Below are 16,265 nucleotides of genomic sequence, written 5' to 3'. Positions count from 1 at the left end.
GTGTGAGAAAGACAGAGCAAGAGAGCACGTGCCCATGACTGAACACAAAGGAGCATACAGAAGACTGATGAACAGCAAGTGAAAAGGCAAGAGCCAAGACAATGAGAGACAGTAAGTGAGCCAGAGGTAAAATGAAGAGAGTGCGTAACAGAGGGCACACGGGGGAAGGGGTGCACACCCAAAGATGGCATGAGAGCACAACAGAGATACAGAGCACAAGGTCTCTTCTCTGGTATCTCTTTTAAAAATCAGCACATTATAGCATCCAGATATTTTCTCATATTAGGAAAAATCAGGCAATGTTACCCACATGAGTGATCACCACTCAAACACTGTAACTTCACATAGCATTTGGCATGAAAGGCAAATTACTGGTTTGGAAGGTGGGGGGGTTAAATCTGACAGGGAGCTAACACACACACAAGTGAAAGAGGAACTCTTCACACGCTACTTTCGTGTACAAACAAGAATTTCATCACAGTGGAGCAAAAACATATAGTAGCAATAGCACAGGTGTCCTATGATCAGCAATATCAACAATAAAACCACAATCTTACCAAAGACAGGAGAGAATATTTAAGGTTTTAAAAACAGAGTCAAAAGTTAGTAATTATTTAAAAAAAAATGACTCACCCACTCACCTAGTGCATTTTAAATTGGAGAGCAAAGTTAGGAGAAAGACAGCAGCTGTCTCTTTCACCAATTACCTGCCAGTGCTAAAGTACTACATTTGCATCCACAAAATGCAATGCAAAACTAAATTTTACTGCATTAAGAGAACTGCTTAGTCTATCGCTTCACAGTTCAGAGAAAACATAGAAGACCCAGAACAGAATCTTGATGCACTTCTGTTTTAAAATGCAAGTCCTGACAACCTGACCATGTTTCATGTAGCCCCTTTATCTCAAAAAATATATAATAATAATAAAAATTAAAATTAAAAATCTCTCTCTCGTATGAAACTTGAGCTATCCCAGAATGTATTGTTTCATTTCCAGCACACATGAAATGTAACAAGATATTGCACTTTGGTTGCCTTTTAAAAACAGAAGCACAGCAGAACTCAACATTATCCATAATCCTTTCATTCACATATTTCCTCTCACCTCTTTCATTTTTTAATCAGAGAATTGAATTATTATTGGCCTTAAAAGGCTGATACTTTATCACATCTTGCAAAGTACAAAAGCAACTTTACCTTTTCCCTGCTGCAGCCTGCCTTTTGTTCTTCTTAATCTTTAGATTAGTCATTTTTAAAATCTTCTCCACTGTGAAATCAAACAGGTCGCGCAGGCAGGGCGAGCAGGAAGGGCAACCCCCGCCCACACGAACGCCTCTTAACGACGGTCTTTAGCTAGGCGATAATGGTCTCCACAAGGCACGGAGCGCTCTGCAGGAGGTCGGTACACACCCAGACCGACTGCCCGTTAAAGAATGCAGCGGTTCAGGTCACCGGATGCAGGGAGTGTCAGAGCCTGCTGCTGCCGTCGGCGGGAGGCAGAGACACTGCGTGCGTGAGATGTGAGCAAGTGGATGACCTGATCCGCATGGTGGCGGAGCTCAAGGAGGAGGTGGAGAGGCTGAGGGCCATCAGGGAATGTGAGCGAGAGATAGACTTCTGGAGCAACTCCCTGCAGGGCCTCAAGGAAACGTACCGGGGTGAGACACCCCAAATGGGGGTGGACTCCCTGCCCTGTCGCCGTCGGACAGAGGGAGGGGATCTGGGAGTTGAGGAGGAGTGGAGACAGGTCCCTGCGCGACATGGCAGGCGATGCCCTCCCCTTCCGGCCCCACCTTCCCAGGTGCCCTTACAAAACAGGTTTGAGGCCCTGGAGCTTGAGAGACTAGCAACTGAGGAAGAGATAGAAAGTGTTCCCAGGAGGATGCCTAGGGCGAGGAGGTCGACTCCACGCATCAGGACTGCCTCCACCAAGAAAGAAAGAAGGGTGATTGTCGTGGGAGACTCTATCCTTAGGGGGACAGAGGGCCCTATTTGTCGGCCTGACCCTACCCGTAGGGAAGTCTGCTGCCTCCCTGGGGCCAGGGTCAGGGACGTTGCCAGGAAGCTCCCCAACCTGGTACGCCCCTCTGATTATTATCCTCTCCTGATAGTCCAGGCGGGCAGTGATGACATTGATGACAGAAGCCTGAAGGCTGTCAAAAGAGACTTTAGGGGGCTGGGACGGTTAGTGGACGGAGCAGGAGTGCAGGTAGTATTTTCGTCCATCCCTACGTTGACAGGGAGGGGTACGGAGAGGACAAGGAAAGCCCACCTGTTAAACACGTGGCTCCGGGGCTGGTGCCTACGCAGAAATCTTGGGTTTTTCGACCATGGGGCAGTTTACTCAGCACCTGGTCTGATGGCCGTAGACGGGTCCCTATCCTTTAGGGGAAAAAGGATCCTGGGCCAGGAGCTGGTGGGGCTCATTGATAGGGCTTTAAACTAGGTAAGAAGGGGGATGGGGCTGAAGCAAGGACTGTTGGGGCTGTGCCAGGGTGAGCAATGGCAAGGCCGGAGGATAAGGTAAAGGCCCAGCTGAAGTGCATCTACACCAATGCACGCAGCATGGGTAACAAACAGGAGGAGCTGGAAGCCATCGTGCAGCGGGCAGGCTACGACTTGGTTGCCATCACGGAAACGTGGTGGGACCAGTCTCATGACTGGAGTGCTGCGATGCCTGGCTATAGGCTCTTCAGAAGGGACAGGCAGCACAGAAGGGGTGGCGGTGTGGCTCTCTGTATTAGAGAGTCTTTCGATGTTGTAGAACTCGAGGCTAGGAATGACAAGATCGAGTCCCTTTGGGTTAGGATCGGCAGGGACAACAAGACTAGTGTCCTGGTCGGGGTCTGCTATAGACCGCCGAACCAGGATGAGGAGACGGATGAGGAGTTCTACAGGCAGCTGACAGAAGTTGCGAAATCGTCGGCGCTTGTACTCGTGGGGGACTTCAACTTCCCTGACATATCCTGGAAGCACAACACAGCCCAGAGGAAGCAGTCTAGGAGGTTTCTGGAGAAAGTGGAAGATAGCTTCCTGACGCAGCTGATTAGTGAACCTACCAGGGGTGGTGCCCTGCTAGACCTTCTCTTCACAAACAGAGAAGGACTGGTGGAGGATGTGATTGTCGGGAACAGTCTTGGGCAGAGAGACCATGAAATGGTGGAGTTCACTATTCTTGGCGGGGCCAGGAAGGGAACCAGTAAAACCACTGTATTGGACTTTCGGAGGGCTGACTTTGGGCTGCTCAAAAAAAAGTTGACACTAGTTGGTGGAGTCCCATGGGAGGCGGTTCTGAAGGGCAGAGGGGTCCAGAAAGGCTGGGCGCTCTTTAAGAGGCAAATCCTAATGGCGCAGGAGCGGTCTATTCCCATGCGCCCAAAGATGAGCCAGCGGGGAAGAAGACCAGCCTGGCTCAACAGAGAATTGTGGCTTGAGCTTAGGAAAAAAAAGAGGGTTTATAATCTTTGGAAAATTGGGCAGGCCACTAAGGAGGACTATAAGGATGTAGCGAGGCTGTGCAGGGACAAGATTAGGAAGGCCAAAGCTCATCTGGAGCTCAATCTGGCTACTGCTGTTAAAGATAACAAAAAACGCTTTTATAAATACATCAACACCAAAAGGAGGACTAGGGAGAATCTCCATCCTTTACTGGATGCGGGGGGAAACTTAGTTACAAGAGATGAGGAAAAGGCGGAGGTGCTCAATGCCTTCTTTGCCTCAGTCTTTAGCGGCAAAACCGGTTGCTCTCTGGATACCCAGTACCCAGAACTGGTGGAAGGGGACGGGGAGCAGGATGTGGCCCTCACCATCCACGAAGAACTGGTTGGTGACCTGCTACGGCACTTGGATGTCCACAAATCGATGGGGCCGGATGGGATCCACCCAAGGGTACTGAGAGAACTGGCAGAGGAGCTGGCCAAGCCCCTATCCATCATTTATCAGCAGTCCTGGCTATCCGGGGAGGTCCCAGCTGACTGGCGACTAGCAAATGTGACGCCCATCTACAAGAAGGGCCGGAGGGCAGACCCGGGGAACTACAGGCCGGTCAGTTTGACCTCAGTACCAGGGAAGCTCATGGAGCAGATCCTCTTGGGAGTCATCATGCGGCACTTGAAGGGCAAGCAGGCGATCAGGCCCAGTCAGCATGGGTTTATGGAAGGCAGATCCTGCTTGACGAACCTGATCTCCTTCTACGACAAAGTGACGCGCTGGGTGGATGAGGGAAAGGCTGTGGATGTGGTCTACCTTGACTTCAGCAAGGCTTTTGACACCGTCTCCCACAGCATTCTCCTCAAGAAACTGGCTGCTCTTGGCTTGGACTGGCGCACGCTTCGTTGGGTTAGAAACTGGCTGGATAGCCGGGCCCAAAGAGTTGTGGTAAATGGAGCCAAGTCCAGTTGGAGGCCAGTCACTAGTGGCGTCCCCCAGGGCTCGGTGCTGGGGCCGGTCCTCTTTAACATCTTCATCAATGATCTGGATGACGGCACTGAGTGCACCCTCAGTAAGTTTGCAGATGACACCAAGCTAGGTGCGTGTGTTGATCTGCTCGAGGGTAGGAAGGCTCTGCAGGAGGATCTGGATAGGCTGCACCGATGGGCTGAGGTCAACTGTATGAAGTTCAACAAGGCCAAGTGCCGGGTCCTGCACCTGGGGCGCAATAACCCCAAGCAGAACTACAGGCTGGGAGAGGAATGGTTGGAGAGCTGCCAGGCAGAGAAGGACCTGGGAGTGATGGTGGACAGTCGGCTGAATATGAGCCAGCAGTGTGCTCAGGTGGCCAAGAAGGCCAACGGCATCCGGGCTTGTATCAGAAACACTGTGACCAGCAGGGCTAGGGAGGTGATCGTCCCCCTGTACTCGGCTCTGGTGAGGCCGCACCTCGAGTACTGTGTTCAGTTTTGGGCCCCTCGCTACAAGAAGGACATCGAGGTGCTTGAGCGGGTCCAAAGAAGGGCGACGAAGCTGGTGAGGGGCCTGGAGAGCAAGTCCTATGAGGAGCGGCTGAAGGAGCTGGGCTTGTTCAGCCTAGAGAAGAGGAGGCTCAGGGGTGACCTTATTGCTCTGTATAAGTACATTAAAGGAGGCTGTAGCAATGTGGGGGTTGGCCTGTTCTCCCATGTGCCTGGTGACAGGACGAGGGGGAATGGGCTAAAGTTACGCCAGGGGAGTTTTAGGTTAGATGTTAGGAAGAATTTCTTTACTGAAAGGGTTGTTAGGCACTGGAACGGGCTGCCCAGGAAGGTGGTGGAGTCACCATCCCTGGAAGTCTTCAAAAGACGTTTAGATGTAGAGCTTAGGGATATGGTTTAGTGGGGACTGTTAGTGTTAGGTTAGAGGTTGGACTCGATGATCTTGAGGTCTCTTCCAACCTAGAAATTCTGTGATTCTGTGAAATACAATTAGATAACATTTCATTTACTGGGGCTAGCATCCTTTATTATATTAACATCATGCTCAAATTTTTATTCTAAAGTTTATTTTAAAAAATCCATTATTTCTAATGATAAAAGAACATAAAGTGAAGGCATCCAGTATCTACCACACTGTGTTGGGTTTATGAGGCAAGGTTTTGGCAGAGATTGCCCTCCAGACTGTGGAGAAGACCACAGTGAAGCAGTCCTCCTGCAGACCACGGAGGCCCCTGCAGCAGTTGGTTGTGCTCTGAAAAATGCTGCTGCCCATGGAGAGCCCACACAGGTGTTTTTTTGGCAGAACTGTGGCCCAAGTTGGGCCCATGCCTGAGCAGTCTGCTGCTGGAGGACTGCACCCCACTGGAGCGTTCTTGAAGAATGGCAGCCAGGGAGAAAGGGGAACTTGTTAGGAGGAAGGAGTGACAGAGGCTACCTGTTACGAAGAGACCACAACCTCCACTGCCAGCCTCTCACACCATTCAGGGCTCAGGGTGCTGAGGTGGAAGAGTTGGGAGTGAAGTTGAGCCTGGGAAGAAGGAGCAGGTGAGGGGCAGCTGTTTTTGTTTTGTTTCTCACCACGCTTCTCTATTTTTACTTGACAATAAACTATAATAAATTTCCCCTAGTCAAGGGTTTTTTGGCCATGATGGTAATTGGTGATTTCCATGTTCTTATCACAGGTTAGGAGCTTTTCCACCCTGCCCTGTCAAGGACAGGGTGTGGGAGGCTGGAGGAGGCTAGGTGGGCACCTGGCAGTTGCCACGGTCAAGCTGTTTTACTGGTAAATAATATTCATGGTGTATTTGGGTGACCCCTGAAGAGACACTCCAGAATACAGACCCAGGTCTGTATTTCCATGAAAAATACATGCCAAAACAAGCTCATTTTAAAAATCTTACCCCCTTTGCAGAAACATACCTGTCTCTAAAGGGAAAGAGGAAAAAAAGAAAGAATTAAATGAAGCATTTGCCCTGCCAATAACCATTATTTATTAATGGCAACACCTCACACATAGTCTGAATTAATCATATTGCTTACAGAGTTTGCATTTACTGCAAGGTAAGTTTTAAATTTTTATAGATGGTTAAAATATAAATGTATCCTAAATTCTCAGAAAGTTGCAAGCATAGAGGAGTAATGACTCTAAATTTCTTTACGAGCATTACGTGGGCAAAAATATATGCTGGGTTTTGACTGCGGATTGGATTCTCATTAGAGAGAATACTTTTCTTCCTTTTTTTTTTTTTTTTTTGAGCAGAATAATAAGGGTGTATTCTTATAGCTCCCTTTCTACCTCTACAATTACTTTAAAATGTTGTGAAGACTCAGCTTCTCAGCACAAGCTAAATAGGCAGTTCTTTGCCAAGATCCCTGTCCATTGTGCATTCATGAAAGCAAACATGAATGCCATTGATCCCAGCAGGAAGGCTTGCAGGCTTGACACACTCTGTGCCAAAGCAAGGGCTCTAATTAGTGATCCTTCCAGCTGGACAGTAAAGGCCTTACCCTTCCTTAGGGAATAATAAGACAGGCCATGTCTGAAGTTCCCAAGTAAGCTTTATAGAATAGGGAGCATGCAGAGAACTGCATTAAAGGCACTAAACCAGCCGACACAGGTGACCGAACAGTGAACTGTGCACTTGGCAATGAACAGAAAAATGCCTGCTACACAAGCATCATCTGGTCTTTGGTTCCTCCTGTTTGCCTGAATTACTGTCAGAATTCCAAGGACTGTAATGGATGGCGCAACTATTTAAAAGAAAGCAATAGATTTGTTGCAACAGTGATAGTTTTGAATATCTTCAAACCTTTTCTTCAAAAACAATGCTTGTTGACAATATAACATACCAATTCATAACATCACCATTCTTTGCAGAATAATGATAAAAACTCATTAGCAGTAACAGGCTTTGAAAAATAGGCAGCATGTGTAATTTCAGCACTTCAAAACTGTTCGCAATAAAGTCACTTTTAATTATATTTCTTTATAAAGAAAAATTATCTAAAGGATTAAAAATAGAAAGTCCTTTCATAGTAAAGATTACTAGCACTAGACTGCAAACACTGTAACCAGATAAAAGCACTTGTACATATATGCAAAGTGTACATCTAGGTTTCTGTATATAAAAGATCTTATACAACTTCTTTTATTGCATTGCTGCTTCAGAATTCTGACAACCACAATATTCAAAACGCGAGTTTCACTGAAAAAGCAGGATCTACTGAAAACAGTGGCTTATTTAAACATACTTTACATATAAGCGCATGAAATGTATAAAGAAGCATTGACATCTTGAAAGATTACAATGCCAAAAATTGCGTGAAGCTACAGTAGAAAAAAAATCCAAATGGTATATGCATATCCATTGTATACATCAATTATCTATTAACAAATTCCCAATGTAGATAAATTCCTCCTCTGTTCAAAAATAAAAATAAAAAAATCATAAGTTAACACTTTTAAAAATAAACGAGAACGTACAAGTTTACACCCTTCTAATCCAACCACATTTGCTTTTTGAAAGCAAATGCAAATTCTAAAAGTGAAATATTAAAAGTATTTAAAAACGAAAATTTTTCACTTAGAATTATTATCCTACCTTGAGAACTGCAGTTTCTTTAGCCAAGCAAAATGCTTGGTCCTTCTGATGTTTGTTCCATTTTCACATCAAGTGGATATTAATTTTAACTACTAGCTTTCACTGAGAATCTTTCATTCTTGAAGAGAAATAAGAAAATTACTTATTGAAAACAAACAAGTCTCATTTCAAGATAGCAGCTTTTAGCCAATAGTTTTCTGATTTTCTACCTTTTGTTTACTACTGGTTATTCTTACTTGCCTGAAAGACTGCTACATTTCTCTTATCAGCAACATTATTCTATTTTTTCTAAAAATAAGATTGAAAAAAGAGAGGAAGAAAGGCTGTAAACAAAAAGCTGTAGAATACAAAGGCAGTTAAAAGTTGGCTTCACAGCTCCTCAAAATAAATACTGAAGGATTATGATTCTGTAACCACAATCAGGATCTTTTTTACATCAAAGCTAGAGAAAAAGTAATGATATTAGTGCTTTGGACTCTAAATGGAACATACTGTTATTGCTGGGCAATAACTGTCCTTGTGCTGAGTGACAAAAAAAAAAGGGGAAAAGGCGCACTTCCCCTCCCACATTCCCTGTATATCTCTAAAAATAAAGGACAGGTGAATATTCAAGGTGAAAATCAATATAATTTTTAAGATAGCCAGGAAGCCTTTAAATTACCTGAAGCACATTCTGTGCTCATTTAAAGAACATTCTGTATGCAGGCTGTAGTAAGAAAAGTATCTGTAGAATTAAGCAAAAGATCAATGAACAAATTTTCAGTGTACCACGAAGAATTCATAATGTAATAGTTATAAAACAATTGACTTTATGATTGTTTAATATTATCACAGGCTCATAGAGATGTATATTCAAGGTATTATAAGGTTGCATTAAAGAAGGTCACATTAAAGTGAGGACAATAGCTCTGAATCTCAAAGGATTTGGTCTAAGAATGTATTGGAAAACGAGAGATTCATAATAGTTTTTTCAGCCTGTTTTAGCATGTTTTCTAATACCATGAAGTCTTATGACATATTTAAAGTCAGTTTAAAGCTTATTTTTCTTCATTAAGACAATAAAGTGTGTTTTTCCTACATTCATGCTCTCTATAGCACTTTGGTTTGCACTTCCGGATGCAGCCCAGCTAGTATGCATTTTCTTCTACGTTCACTAATGAGGTGGTACAAAAATAAAAATAAAAATCAGGGAATAAATTAGGAGACTAAAATGCAACCTACAGTGAGATGCAATCTACAGGTGGAAAAACATAAAAATTGAGAAGTATGTCAGCGTAAATTCATAGAATCATAGAATCATAGAATATCCTGAGTTGGAAGGGACCCTTAAGGATCATCAAGTCCAACTCTTGACACCGCACAGGTCTACCCAAAAGTTCAGACCATGTGACTAAGTGCACAGTCCAATCTCTTCTTAAATTCAATCAGGCTCGGTGCAGTGACCACTTCCCTGGGGAGCCTGTTCCAGTGTGCAACCACCCTCTCTGTGAAGAACCCCCTCCTGATGTCAAGCCTAAACTTCCCCTGCCTCAGCTTAACCCCGTTCCCGCGGGTCCTGTCACTGGTGTTAATGGAGAAAAGGTCTCCTTCCTCTTGACACCCCCTTACTAGGAAGTTGTAGACTGCGATGAGGTCGATTGTTAATTGATTGTTAATTGATTGTTATGCTCTGGTAAAAGACGTATTCAAGTGGAGAAAATATCTGTCCAGGCTTGGAGTCAATCATATGCAGTCAGTAGAACCTGGCTCAAATAACAAAACCAGTTTCTGACACTAGGTCCTTACTACTTCAAAAATGAGCAGCTAGGTTCATTTGATGCTAGACACTGCCCCTCTGGTAGTCTACCCAGGGCCTAGAAGGGACATACCTCCAACCTCTAATGACCTAATAGGTGGGCTGGCAGGAAACTGGCCATCCAGAAAATGACAGGTCCAAGTTTGAGGTTTGATAGGAAGGTTTTGAGAGCTCTCGCTTTGTCACAGCCTGCCAGTTTTCTATGCCCAGGAGAGAGCTCTACTCTTTTTCTTCTCATGGTTTTATTCTCCATCTGAACACATAGAAACTGGCTTCAAAGTCTCAATTCTCCCCACACTGTGATCAAATAAATGAAGTAGTATCGAGGCTCATTCTGATCTCTCCACTCTAATTTATGTACCAGAGCTCTCTAAATGGCATCTGACAGACAAACTCCCTCTGCACCCATGTCTCTGGCTGGACAGCAATTCAAATTCAAATAATAATAATAATAATAATAATAATAAAGCTCTCTGTCTTTCCTTCCTTTTTTGAAAACTAAGCAGTTATCACAATGACAAAGAAAAATGACTGCCCTCCTTAAGACATATGCAAACAACAGATGATTGATGATTATAGAATTTGGCTTACAGAACCTTAGTAACCAGTCAGAAGAACTGCCAATGGCATATACATGTATACAATTTTACCACATGGCATCAACTTGTACCCACCTCTGACTGCCACACACCTTAAGTTAGCACCACTCAGTCTGCAGGAAGGGGCTGTTACCTGCCTTTAATGTTAAATGTTTAATGTCTAAAAAACACACTACCGTGTATAGAACTTGTTGGAAGTCTCTCACCAAACATAAGAAACTTAACTAGCTTAGCAAACGAGCCAACCTTTCAGACTTTATGTTTATCCCTACTACTGAGAGCAGTACCACCACGATGAGGCAGAGCTGAGAAGCCTGCATGTGTGGAAAGAAACCTCACTAATGTACTGCACAAGCACTAAGCTTTACATACTGCTCAACATGAGCATTAAAATAATGGTGTGCTTTGCAAGCCCTATAGTTTTTAACAAATAAAAGAATCTGAAAAGCTGAATTAGTAAGTATTTTAGGAAAGACTTAAGTGTTAAATATTCTGTATCACTGAATTAAAGCTGAAAGGTTCCCATGTTATCCACTCTAAAAATATCCACTACCCTGCTTTACAGCCTTTTGGAGGCTGTTTTCAGCTACGATGGGGGAATAGACCCCAGCTAGACCTCACACGTATCAGACAAGCCTCAACTCCAATGCAAACGGAGCTGTCTGACCACCAACTAAGGCTCATGAAGTGACTAAACACTTGACAAGTGCCAAATGCTGATCTAAAATTCCAGATATAAACATGTAGGTAACATAGAGCCACCACTGTGGGCTCTTTATACATACAGCAATTACTTTTTTTTTTTTTTTTTTTTTTTTTTTTTTACTAATTCACACACCTTAGCAATTACCTAAACTATAAAAATTTAACGCTCCCACAATCTATTCCCTTTAGGTTTATTACTAATTTTCATTTGAAACGGAACACCTGAAGCAATAAAACTGTTAAGCATTCATATCTATCTTGAGAACAGTAGTTTCCTAAAACTACTATGAAAGAGCCCACTATATGAACTGCACTGTTCAAACCTTACACTAACCTACAGCTTTTGGGGATTTATAAAACTCCTTGCAGAAGAGAATGTGTGTTGAGGGATTTCTTGAAACAGCAAAAATCCCATGGCTTGCTGTAGCTGAGCAAACCAAGCTACCAGGGCAACTATGAGAAGTTCCCATGACAGTGTTCCCACATCGCCCAATTGAGGGATTCAGAAAAATATTGTTACCAGTAGCTGGCTTCAAGGACAAGGTCTATGTGACTGCTAATCACAAGGGGGTTGTTTTCTTGCAGGTGGGGTTGTTTTCTTGCAGTTGTTTGTCTGAGTGCTTTTGACCAATAATCTTGTGTGAAACACTGTCCACCCCTGTTAAGTTCTCTATAAAAGTTAGGCTATTCGGGCAATAAAATGGAGCATGATCTGACTCTACTGTGTGTCTGTCGTGCTTTCGGCCGTGCTTCCTGCAACATATGGCGCCCGAACAGGCTGAGACCTGAACAGGACCTGAACAGACATCGCACCGGAGCAGGACATCGCAGCACCGGAGCAGACATCGCAGCCGAGCACGGACATCGCAGCGGCGCCGGGGCAAACATCGCAGCGCAGCGGGACACCAGCAGCACCGGCACATCCGAACGCAGGTAGACCAGGAGACCAGCGGCGCCGGGACCGGCGGCGCCGGGACCAGCGGCGCCGCGATCTCGCCGCGCCGTCGGGACTTCGGAGCGCCCATCCGACCGGCGCTTCAGCAGACCGGACACCGGCCCGGACACACGGTACACAGGCCTCACGGTGAGACGCGGTACTCCCGCTGAGAGACGCGGAAAACGGTGGGAAACGGGGTTTTGCGGCGGGACGTGGAATTGCGGAGGGCCGCGGGAAATAGAGTTGCGGCGGGACGTGGAGTTGCGGAGGGCTGCGGGAAACAGAGTTGCGGCGGGACGTGGAGTTGCGGAGGGCCGCGGGAAACGGAGTCGCGGCGGGACGTGGAGTTGCGGAGGGCCGCGGGAAACGGAGTTGCGGCGGGACGTGGAATTGCGGAGGGCCGCGGGAAATTGACGTGATCACGGTGTGATGCGGGACATCCGAGATCGAGTTGCTACGGGAGACCAGAGGCATCAGTGGACAACGGCAGCCGACTCTCACCGTGTGGCGAGTCGGCACAGAGCAGAGGGGCGGACATCAGGACCCTGCAGCCTGTCTGACGTAACCATGGAGGCAGCGGCGGCTGTGCTGCTTCTCTTTGGCATTCTTTTTATAAGAGGTTTATCTTGCAATGCAAAAAAGACTATTCGTCCCCAGATCGGTGTTATAACTATGTTTCTGGATAACATTCCGTGGGGTTGCCTCATTCTACGGACTATTAATGACGATTTAGCTCTATTGCAGGGCAGGAGTGCAGAGACGCAGATTACACTGCCAAATGACCACCGGCAGGCTCGTTCACAAACAGCTTCTAGGATTGCAGCTGGCACTGCCTGCAGCCATATAGCAGACGTTACACTCTCTTTCCTAACTAGTAATCATGTGTCTCATCCATTTGTGGTGAATGGTCAGTGGCAAAAAGAAAAGGGGGAGAGTAAGGGGCAGCAAAGACAGAAACGGTACCAGGAGGATGCCACTGACACTACTAGCACGGGTAATAGGAGTAGTATAAGTGACATAGGTGCAGGGCGGCGGCAGGCACTGCCGCGCTGTGGGGCATTCTGCCTGCTGCTCGCCCTCACCTGCCTGTGCACTGCTGCCGACAGTGCTAGAGCAAAATGTGAAGACTGCTCAGACGGCAGTGATGAGAGTGCTTGTGTGAAGAAGATGTGTGTTGAATCTGACTTTGTGTGCAACAGTGGTCAGTGTGTGCCAAACAGATGGCAGTGTGATGGGGATCCGGACTGTGAAAATGGGTCTGATGAGATTGCTGATCTGTGTTATATGAGAACATGCCAGGTAAATGAAATCAGCTGTGGTCCTCAGTCAACCCAGTGTATCCTGGTGTCCTGGAAATGTGATGGTGAAAAAGACTGTAACAGAGATCCTGATTGCAAGGATGGAAGTGATGAAATTAACTGCCCTTCTCAGACCTGCAGGCCAGACCAGTTCAGATGTGAAGATGGGAACTGTGTCCACGGAAGAAGGCAGTGCAGTGGTGTGAGAGACTGTCTGGATGGCACTGATGAAGCAAACTGTAACGATGTTATTCAGTGCTCAGGACCTGGCAAATTCAAGTGCAGAAGTGGAGAATGCATAGATATCAACAAAGTGTGTAACCAGCAGAGAGACTGCAAGGACTGGGGTGCTGAGCCCCTGAAGGAATGCAACATACATGAATGTGACTGTCCAGCTGGGTTTGAGTTTGTAGACAAGAGAAACTGTGGAGATATTGATGAATGTCAAAACCCTGGTATCTGTAGTCAAATCTGTATCAACCTGAAAGGTGGCTACAAATGTGAACGTAGCCGTGGGTATCAGGTGAATCCTGCTACAGGAACCGGGAAAGGGCCATACTGGTACAAAAACACAAATAACACCTGTGATTACAATGACGCTGCTAAGCAGGGTTTAGGGGTTTGTAGCATGGAGACAAGGGGTAACAACTACAGTGTTTGGAACAATTGTACAGCTTTGGCCTTACCTCCTGATGTGCTTCTGATTTGTGGGGATGGGGCCTGGCAAGGTATCCCTGCAAATGCTATCAGATGTCCATGTTACTTAGATAAACTCATTGTATTTGCTCCTAGCTTGTTACAGTTGCGTGAGATCACCAGACATAAATGGGCATTGCTTGCATCGGATTGCAATGATAATGTTGAATTGTGTGGGGTTGCAGCTAGAGCGGCATTAGCAATTTCAGTGCCTGGAGTGGCATCTGCGGCCGCACATAACAACTTAGAAAAATTGGAATGCTGGGCCGAGAGGCAAGCCTATGCCACGACAGAGATACTTGAGGAGATGTTACCAGATCAAAATAGTCTGCGACATCTGCTTTTACAGGATCAAGCTGCTATTGACATCTTGCTTTTGGCTCAAAGGAATGGGTGTGAGGACTTTAAGGGAATGTACTGTTTAAACCTTTCTGATCATAATGAGCCAATTCACAAATCCATTACTTTCCTGAAAGAGCATATGAGAAAGATTCAGTATGGTATCAATCCTTTCAATCAATGGTTCACTGACTTGTTTGAAACAAGGTGTAGATGGTTGCTGGGTTTAGTCACAAGGGGATTAAGGATTTGGTTTATGGTGGTGGTAATCATTGTTGTGTGTTGTAAGTACAGCTATAGAGTCACTTGTAAAACTGCTGTGTCGGGCTTGGTTTGCTCAAAAGAAGAAGGGGGAATTGTTGAGGGATTTCTTGAAACAGCAAAAATCCCATGGCTTGCTGTAGCTGAGCAAACCAAGCTACCAGGGCAACTATGAGAAGTTCCCATGACAGTGTTCCCACATCGCCCAATTGAGGGATTCAGAAAAATATTGTTACCAGTAGCTGGCTTCAAGGACAAGGTCTATGTGACTGCTAATCACAAGGGGGTTGTTTTCTTGCAGGTGGGGTTGTTTTCTTGCAGTTGTTTGTCTGAGTGCTTTTGACCAATAATCTTGTGTGAAACACTGTCCACCCCTGTTAAGTTCTCTATAAAAGTTAGGCTATTCGGGCAATAAAATGGAGCATGATCTGACTCTACTGTGTGTCTGTCGTGCTTTCGGCCGTGCTTCCTGCAACAAATGTGCAGCATTTGTACACTTGGCATGGATTCTGCTATTCATTAGAAAAACTTTATAAACGCTGAGTTTTTTCTGACACCACAATGATCATTCATGTACATACACATATACATGCATGCATATAAAATAGGTGAAACCTATAATGCTTAAAAATACAAAAAATTGAATGTACTTATGTGTATTCTTCATGATGTCAGCCAGGTCCTTAGAAGTATACTGACCAGTCAAAAATAACAGTATTTTTTACAGTGCTTATTAACAGTTACATCAGTACAGACTTCTAGAGAAGTTTCATGGTTAAACTTCTGACTTTAAGATCACATTTTGTTTTTTGCTTTTTTGTTTGTTTGAACTGTTCGTCTGTTCATGCTGAAATTTAAGATCTGATTTCACAAATTCAACTTTCCAGATGCCTTAAGAGCCAAGAATTAAATTCTGGATAGCCTTACTGTCCACTATATTATGCATATATTGAAACAGCCAGCCTCTTAATTAGCTGATTATACAGGGAGTTAACATCCCCTTTTTTTGCATGGAGTTACCTCATTTGGATACTCACGTTGCAGTCACATATTCCTCATGTTTCTAGCAGAAATACTTTATAGACTAGTCCATATAGGCAGCTTATAAGAAGGACTACACGAGGACCTACATGAGAAACCAGAAAATAATTTCTCTGCCATGCCATCTTGCAGGACGGAGGGGGAAGGAACCACCACCAAAAAACACTTCAGTTTCATCTCTAAAACACTGCCGCCCCCCAGAGGCAGCGTTTCGCGAGCTGCAGCTCTGTCAGCTAAAATTTGCAAAATTCGAGCAAAATTTGAGCGCCTGAGAAACATTGCTGGGCGTTTTCGCGTTAACCGGTGCAGACAGAGGTAACCGTGATAACATATAATGGAAAACCAGCCTCCGTGAGCAACATCACACCGCAGGTTAGACATGATTTGTTCCCAGGTATTGCTACCTAACCACACACGGATGGGATGGCTGCAGCTGTATTTCTGCCTCTTTGGGCCCCGGTATTAGTTATGGCAATAACGGGGTGTCACGGCGAAGAAACGTGTCCGCCCCGGGACTCGAACCCGCAACCCCCGGGTCTGGAACCGCCCCGTCCCGCCCCACTGCCCTCTGCGTGCGCACCG

General features: G+C 45.4%; 1 long non-coding RNA gene across 3 annotated transcripts in view; it reads right to left on the bottom strand.

The window, feature by feature from the left end:
- The window catches only part of LOC140003471 (uncharacterized), a 42,627-nt gene extending 26,400 nt beyond the window's left edge, over positions 1-16,227 (bottom strand). For 2 of the 3 annotated variants that reach the window (XR_011812222.1, XR_011812220.1), the window contains exons 1-4: positions 15,680-16,227; positions 8,674-8,736; positions 8,013-8,130; positions 1,199-1,268 (exon numbers count right to left, since the gene is read on the bottom strand). This is a non-coding gene — a long non-coding RNA (uncharacterized lncRNA). The remainder of the gene's footprint in view (positions 1-1,198; positions 1,269-8,012; positions 8,131-8,673; positions 8,737-15,679) is intronic. The other variant, XR_011812221.1, reaches the window with a different exon arrangement.
- Between the last annotated feature and the right edge of the window lie 38 nt (positions 16,228-16,265).

This window comes from Anas platyrhynchos, chromosome 12 (assembly GCF_047663525.1).
Source record: "Anas platyrhynchos isolate ZD024472 breed Pekin duck chromosome 12, IASCAAS_PekinDuck_T2T, whole genome shotgun sequence".
In the NCBI taxonomy this organism is placed as follows: Eukaryota; Metazoa; Chordata; class Aves; order Anseriformes; family Anatidae; genus Anas; species Anas platyrhynchos.
The sequence above is the reverse complement of the archived record's forward strand: the minus strand, read 5'-3'. Positions and strand labels throughout refer to the sequence as shown.